The sequence below is a fragment of the Erythrolamprus reginae genome, chromosome Z (assembly GCF_031021105.1).
Source record: "Erythrolamprus reginae isolate rEryReg1 chromosome Z, rEryReg1.hap1, whole genome shotgun sequence".
Lineage (NCBI taxonomy): Eukaryota > Metazoa > Chordata > Lepidosauria > Squamata > Dipsadidae > Erythrolamprus > Erythrolamprus reginae.
In genome coordinates, this window is record NC_091963.1 from 91428788 (window position 1) to 91437715 (window position 8928).

Genomic DNA, 8928 nt, shown 5'->3' on the forward strand with positions numbered 1-8928 from the left:
CTAAAAACCCCCCCTCCCTTTGCATTTTGCCTGCCCTGAATTGGCACTAGCAGCCAAAAAGTAGATAGGGTAGAGGATGCCCTGAGAGTTCATCTGTGGGGGAGGGGTGGAGAGTGAAGAAGTGTTGAAAGCTCTGCCCTCCAGTAAAAAACAAAAATAAACTGAAACAGTACAGGTGCAAAGAAGGGAAGAATCAGGGGTCCTGTACCACTATGAGCAATGCCCAACCTAAACAATCCATCAATTAGTGGAAGGAAGGGCAGCCTAATCAATAGTTCATATTAACTTTTTGTCAAAACAGAGTTATTAATTAAATGCATCTGTGCATACACACAAACTCAAATTCCTGCATCTTTCAATACCTACATGACATCCTTCCTTGTACACTGAGGTATTCCTTTTCTTTTTCACCAAACGTGAAGCCTTCCATTTATATTATACTCCTCCAAATCTATAGAGTTGAAATTATTTACAGCTTATCTTGCACTACATGGAGGTAATTCTGGTCAGAGCAGAAGGCTCGGTGCTTGAACAATGTTCATATAGGCTTATGCTTTCTATGGTGATTGGCAAGCCCTGGTTTCCCCATTTAAATATGGCTTAAACAAAAGACACTTATTGACATAGAATTTGCTATCTACAAAGCTTTCCACTCTTGTCAGCAGGGAAGAAGAACTGGTTTGCTTTCTCAATAGCATACAAATGTGATGTTTAAATCAGCCACAATCCTCTTTGTCTTAGGCCAGTGTGAGAGGAGAAGAAAAAGCATGGGGAAATGAGCCCCATACCTGTTGCTAGGTCCAAAATTGGTGTTGTTTTGTTTGCCTTCCTTCTGCAAAATTTATGCTTTAAGTAGTAAGGGGGTGGGGGAGAGATTTTCCTTATTTTCCTAGTTACAAAAACTTCTGGTACTAGAAGATGAAGTTACAGTAGTTCAACATTCTGATCCTTATTAAATCAGAAGGCTGCAGACATTTAGGAAGTACCATAAAGTAAGCACACTGGTAAGAGAAGGCAAAACATTCTTGCTGCTGCCTGAAAGGTTAACCACCTGTGTGTATTTTAGATAATTACATAATACCAGTTGTGTGTATATATATATCTAGATACAGCTTAATTTGAATCACAAACAATATTTTATGATATGATTATTGTACTGATTTGGTTACACCCCAGCTCCTCAACATCATCAGGTCCTTTCATGAGAAAATGAAGGGCACGGTAATTTTTGATGGCTTAACATCAGATTTCTTTGACATTTGAAGTGGAGTGAAACAGGGCTGTATCCTTATATCAACTCTACTCAGGATCTTTTTTGCTATCATGCTGAAGTATGCTTTTGGAACTGTAACAGAATGAGTCTATCGCTGGACCAGATCAGATGGAAAAGTGTTTAGCCTCTCTAGATTGAGAGCAAAGTCTAAAGTCCAGCTGAAATTCTTATGGGATTTCCTCTTCACTGACGCTGCTACTGTTGCTGCTCATTCTTCCGAAGACCTTCAATGATTCATTGACAGTTTTAGCAAGGTCTGCCAAGATTTTGGATTAACAGTCAGGCTGAAAAAAACACAAGTCATGGGTAAGGATGTGGATTTACCTCCCCATATTACAATCTGCACAAGAATTGGAGGTCATCCATTACTTTGTGTGTAAGCAGCCATCACATTCTTTAGACTCAGAGAGAGAGTATGGCTTAATAAGAATTAGTTTAGTTTAGTTTATTTAGATTTGTATGCCGCCCCTCTCCGAAGACTCGGGGCGGCTAACAACAATAAAAAACAATGTAACAAATCTAATATTAAAAAGTAATCTAAAAACCCCTAATTTAAGAAACCAATCATACCAACAAACATACTAGGCTTATAAATTCTATAAGCCTAGGGGGAAGGGAGAGAAAATTTTCAATTCCCCCATGCCTGACCACAGTGGTGGGTTTTAAGGAGCTTGCGAAAGGCAAGGAGGGTGGGGGCAACTCTGATATCTGGGGGGAGCTGGTTCCAGAGGGTCGGGGCTGCCACAGAGAAGACTCTTCTCCTGGGTCCCGCCAAATGACATTGTTTAGTTGACGGGACCCGGAGGAGGCCAACTCTGTGGGACCTAACCGGTTGCTGGGATTCGTGCGGCAGGAGGCGGTCCCGGAGAAGCTGACAAAACATACAAAGATCCAGGTTTATAGAGCCTGTGTTGTGAGAAAACTCTTGTATTGCAGTGAATCTTGAACCCTTTATGCATGGCAAGAGAGAAGGTTGAATACCTTCCATATGCACTGTCTCCAAAGTATCCTTGGCATCACCTGACATGACAAAGTTCCAAATAGCACAGTCTTGAAAAGTGCTGGGATTTCTAGCATGTATAGAATATTGAAACAGTGACATCTTCACTGGCTTGGGCATGTTGTGAGAATGGATGATGGGTGGATTCCGAAAAACCTCCTGTATGGTGTACTAGTGCAGGGAAAGTGCCCCAGAGGGAGCCCATAGCTGCGATATAAGGATATCTGTAAGGCCTTCGGAATAGACCATTGACCTCTGATCATTCAACTTGGAGGCTAAAGACACAGCATGGCCTTCTCCATTTCGAGGTGACAGGCTGAGCAAAGAGGCAGTCCTGGAACCAGCAAAATCTGTGGGCCAGACAGGGGCCAGAAGGGATCTGCATTCAGTGTGGAATGGATTGCAACTTTTGCATTTGCCTTTTAAGCAAGACTAGATGCTGTTCTAGGAACTCTTCAGAACACAATACCATAGTCTTTCAAGACTGAAGGTTGCCAATGAGATGGTTGCACCTCTTGCACAAACTTTCTGATGCCAAGAGGCCCTTCAGGATCTTTGGATGGATGTCAGAGCTCATATTCCCCCAAATCAGTGCGGTCATGGTAAACCAAAACATTCAATGTTCAAGCCTTGGCTTTCTTCTCTCCTCTATGTTAGATCAGGGTAAAAAGAAAGAAGCAGAGAAGCATATACAGACTGAGCTGCGCTATAAGGGAAGCCGCTTTTAAAGTGGCTTGCTTGGAGGTGCAACCCTGACAGCTCTTTGAATTTGCCAGTCAGGCTTTGGCTAATCGACGACCCGGCATGTAAATTTGGGTTGCATACTCACGTACACAACACTCTGCCTCCTCCTTAACAAAGAGCCCTGAAAAACCTCAAAGGGAAACAGAAAAGAATCTCCCTTCTGCTACTCCACTCCCTCAGAGGTGGAGTATAATCAACTGCTCAGCCGTTGAATCTCAGTGTGGATGTGCAAGTAGGGATGAGAGTAAAGGGGGCAAGCATGGAACCAGCCCAACTGAAGAGGGAAATTGTGGATAGAAGCAGAGTGAGGATCACATTTTTAAAAATATTCCTAATAATAGGAGTAGCCTTCATCGTCTATGCTGGACAGGGCCAAGAAAGTCGGGGAGCTCTAGGAGGAGAAGCAGAGTGCCATTCTGTGTGGATCCGTCATAGCAACTGCCTCTCTCCTGTCTCCTTGGCACTCAAACTGTCTAACCTACTGAGCACCCTCCCTGTGTATCACATCCAATGGAAAGGCAGTGGCTCACTCCTCAGCAGGCAGATTGTTTGCCAATTAACCAATTGACTGAGGAAAGTGTCCCTCCACAAATTTCCAGAAATGACGAGGTGGAAGAGGAACTGATCAATGATGGAGGAGGAATGCCAGCAGAGTGCCAGCCTAAGATAGGTCAGCTGTGGTGGATGCCCAGGATGAAATGAGCATGGTAAAGTGATGTATTCAATTCTCCTAGACCTTGGAAGAGTGGTAGGATAAGCAGAAAAAAATTATTTTAATACCAGAATAGATAAGGATAAGTGAAATCTATCTTATGATTTATACAGATTATGGTTTAGAGAACATCATGAAGACAGTATCAAGAGAATAGGTCGGGGGGAAGGGGAAAGTAGAAAGAATATTAATATCGTTGTTAGGTGCAAGCATAGTCTATATGATTTGAAGGATTAATTATATGGCAGGGAAAATCAAGGCAGCCCTCTGGTGAAGGGAGCAAATATCATGAAAAGTTGGATTGGACACCTTTTGGTAAAAGAATACTGAAGTAATCAGTAATATAATATCCAGAATAAATCCAGCTGGTTGAGGATTTCTTGTTATGTAAATAAAAAGTTTAGGGCTGCAACATTTTAACATCAGCTGTAATCGCAGCCAATTCTGGAAGAACTCTGTGAGTCTTCACCTCATCGCACAGTATAGAATTTCTAAGAGGCTGGTGAAATGCAAGCTGTCTTGGGAATTCTGCTTGCGTGCATCTTGATTACAGCTTTCACTGCTCTTCTCCAGAGAATTAGAGGGCATAAAGATTTAAACAATTCAGGGCTAGATTTCCTGGCTGGTTGTCCTCCCGTAGAAAGAAGTGCAATTATAGAGATTATTGGCAGGAGTATTGCAAATGGCACTATGCTCTAAAACATTTAAATAGATAATTTCTGTAAGAAAAACTTCTCACCGAAAACCAATGACTATAATGTTCTCCTTCCCTCCCACACCCTAGGCTCTTGGGGGGAAGGTAGCAATATTTTGGGAGGTATTTGTAGTTGACTCTCTTCACTGAATAAAGCCTAAATTGATTTATGATTTGTGGGGATTATTTTGGATTTCTGATTTGAAATGTTTTCGGTGATGAAATTTTGCTTTTAGTTTTTTATCTTTTATTACACTCCAGTTTGAAATATTTTTCATATCTTGCAATTCATATACAAATTGATTTTTTTACTCTGTTAAATCAAATTTTCTGCTTGAGACAGAAAGGTCAATTATCTTAAATAGCTTACATGACATTGACTGTAATTACTTGGTATGGAAAAGGTAATTATTGCTTAACACAATACTCAAGCCATTTTCATAGCTTTAAAAGAGTTTAAGCAAACAATGCATTATATACATCTGAGTCCCAGCAGAGAGTACAACTGGTATCATATTCTGTCATGGAACCATTAGCAGCATAATATCTTCTTCTAACTACTAACCACGCTAATGGCTTCAATTAGGATACTTGCAAAGAGAGGAGAGGGAAGGGGAGGGGTGATAGAAAGTGATCCACTGTTATTCATTAAAATAACTTATGTCAGCACAAAGAAAGAAGCAGCCTACATCTAACAAACCTCTACTGCCCAATCTAACCTATCCCAATGCTGCCCCATTACAACTGAGCAATTGATTTCTCCCCGCTAGATGAAAACATGCAGACTCACAGCCTTCCCCTCAAAAAACCCACAACAACAACATTTTGCAGTCAGCTTGAAAAGAGACATCATTAAATATTCTTTAAAATGTCCCATCATCAAACCTGTAATAAACAAAAACTCTCCAGACTTCCCCCCCCCCCCCCAATGAAGGCGAGTGTGATAAGAGACTCTATTCTTAGAGGAACATCTGCAGCCTGGACATTTAATCTAGGAAGATACAGTATGTTGTCTCTCTGGAGTAAAAATTAAGTATGTAGTTGAGAACCTTACTAATAATTAGGCCCACAAATCACTACATTTTCCTCTTCCTTCACATAGGGATGAATGACACACAAAGAATTCCAGTATTGAGAGATTATGAGCTATTAGGCAAAAAAGTTAAGAGCTAGGAGAATAAGTAGTTGTCTCATTAATGTACTTGCAATGAAAGATCAACACCAATTGAGGGAGAAAAGAAATTTAAAAATAAACCATTGTTTCCTGAACCATGGGACTGCATTATCTATATGAAGGACTCTTAGGAATGGATGGGCTAAAACTCATGAAAACATTTTGCAGTCAGCTTGAAAAGAGACATAATTAAATATCCTTTAAAATGTCCCATCATCAAACCTGTGATAAACAAAAACACTCCAGACTCCCCCCCCCCCAATGAAGGCGAGTTTGATAAGAGACTCTATTCTTAGAGGAACATCTGGGGAAAATAAGTGGCTCAACTCACCAGAAGGACTTTAAAGTAAAACTGGGGGGGGGGGGGGAGATGTTAACAATTTTTAAAGTATTTAGAACAAACCAATAATAAGAAAACAAATCAAATGAAGGGACAGGGAATGATGAGAAAAAAAGAAAAACCCAAACACCTAGGACAGTGATGGCGAACCCTTTTCCCCTCAGGTGCTGAAAGAGTGTGGGCGAGTGCTATCGCACATGCACAAGTGTCCACACCCATAATTCAATGCCCAGGGAGGGTGAAAATGCCTTCTACTACCCCCAAGAGGCCCTCCGGAGGCCAGAAATGGCATGTACCCCAACTTCTGGGTGGCTCAGTTAGGCTCATGTTTTGCACTCCCCAGGCTCCAAAGGCTTCCCTGGAGCTGGGAGAGGGTAAAAATGCCCTCCCCCATCCCCCGGAGGTTCTCTGGAAGCCAAAAACATCCTCCCAGAGCCTTTGTGCGAGCCAAAAATCAGCTGACCAGCACACACATGCATGTTGGAGTTGAGCCAGGGCAATGGCTCGCATGCCAGCAGATATGGCACTGTGTTCCCTCTAATTTTTTTTCGGGGTGGGCAGAAAAGTATAGTGTCTAAACGGCATAGAAGTATAAATAAATAAATAAATAAATAAATAAATAAATAAATAAATAAACAAACAAACAAACAAACAAACAAACAAACAAACAAACAAACAAATAAATAAATAAAAGAGAAAAATCTCTTCTTTTTTATTAAAAGAAATTAATAATAAACCAAAACCAAAATCTATTACTATTAAAACTAAAACCACCAGCAAAACCAAAAACATAATTATTAATAAAAACAGGTGAGGGCTGGTTTTTTTCCCTTCTGTCATTATTTAAGTGCTTTTACCATATGCTTTAAATCAAGAGTCCCTTCTCTCTCTGTTTCTCTCTCTTTCCTTTCATTCTCTGCCTCAATTCTCTCTCTCTTGTTCTCTTTCTCTCTCTTGTTTTCTTTCTTTGTCCCTCTCTCTTGCTTTCTCTCTCACTCTCTCTTGCTTTCTCTCTCTCTTTCTCTCTTGTTTTCTCTCTCTCTCTTGCTTTCTTTCTTTCTCTCTCTCTCACACTTTCTCTCTCTTGTTCTCTCTCTCTTGCTATCTCTCTTTCCCCCTCTCTCTCCCCCCTCTTTCTCTCTCTCTCTCTTTCTCATTTTCTCTCTATCTCGCTATGTCTGTTGCTCTCTCTCTCTCTTGCTCTCTCTTTCTCTCTCTTCCTTTCTTCTCTGCGGAGGCCGGCGAAGGTTTTTATTTTGAATGACAGGGGGATGGGGAGCATGCACGCACACACGCCCAACATTTCAAATCACCTTCGCCTGCCTCCACTGAGAAAAGAATGCCCACCTCGCCTCTCCTGTAGCCCCTTCGCCGACAGCTGGGGCAAAAGCGTTCTCGGTGAAGGGACTGTGAGAGGGGCGGGGCGGGCGTTCTCAAAGTGGCTAGCGGCTGGATCGGGAGGACGAGAAGCCGTAGCCACCAGTGCCGCTGCAGCCACTGCTGTGGGAGGAGCCATGCCCCAAGGTGGGAAGCGGAGGAGGAGAAAGAGGGGTGGATCGGGTGGGCGGGTGGGGGGGCAGCAGCGAGAAGCCAGGGGCGCGAGGGGGCCGGAGGTGCTGGAGAGGCGGGGGCGGCCACGGCTCCTTGCACGGCCTTAGAGGGTACATTGTGTGGCACCCGTGCCATAGGTTTGCCATCACTGACCTAGGATATGTAGGCAATATATCCATGGACAGGCATACAAGTTTCAAATGTTTATATACAAATGCTCAAAGTTTGGGGAACAAACAGAGTGAATTAGAAGTAACATTTCAGAAAAGTGGCTGTCTAGTCTCTTCTTAAAGAATTGCTGTGATAAAGCACACACAATTTCTGAAGACAATTGGTTAATTTTCCACTGGTTAATTGTTCTCACTATTAAAAGTTTCTCTTTAACTCTGGGTTGCTTCTCTCCATAATTAGTTTCCATCATTGTTTCTTGTCTTGCCTTTCGTGTGTTGGAAAATAGATTGACCCTATCTTTTCTGAGGCAGCTCCTCAAATAAGGATATAACTATCATGTCACCCCTAGTTCTTCTTTTTTCAAAGACTGGCCACACTCAATTCCTGCAGCTGTTCTTCATAGGCAGCCTAGGGAGTTGTCCTTATCTGCTTCATGCTTTTTTGCCAGATTGGAGGCTGGGGTGAGATGCATTCTGTGTACAAGTCCTACTCCAACATAAAGAAAGTTCCTCCTTAAAAAAGAAAAAGAAAAACCTTTATTTAAAAAAAACCTTTATTTAAATATATACACACAAACAAACATAAAAAGTTTAAAAACATTGGATAGCATGTGATATACAAAGTTTCTTCTTTGGGAGTTCAACCATTCTTAGAGGCTCATGTACAGCTTTCATTGATGTCAGTGGAGCTTGCTCATAGCAGTTCCTACATTGGCAAGTTTGAGGAGCATGTAACAATCTCTCTCTTCTTGATGACCAAAAATAATGTTTTCAAAAGCCTATAAAAAACCAACCCTAAAGAAGCACAGAATTGCACCCCTGGGAAAATGAGGGAATAGAGAAAAGAATGAATTTGGAGAGAAGAGAAAACTTCATGGAAAATAAAGTTTTTCTTGGATGCAAAGTTTATTCTGGAGAGTAGTGTGGTGTCAGCATTCTGTTCTCTTTGTTTGGCTGAAGAGAGAGGAGACAAATCACAGTCATTACTTTTTAAATTACTTTTAGATTGCAAAATGATTTAGGTGCAAATCTGTTTGCAAATGTGTTCCCCCCCCCCCATGCACATAAATACTACATATTTGTAAGAATTTATAAGAATTATTTGAATTTGAATTTATTTGACTTCTATGCCACCCAATCCCATAGGACTCAGGGCAGTTTACAATAATATAAAACACAATAAAATACATAATAAGAAGAAGTCAATATTAATACTAAAAACATAAATCCTATAATACCCCATAGTGATCCAATCAACCAAACAAACATA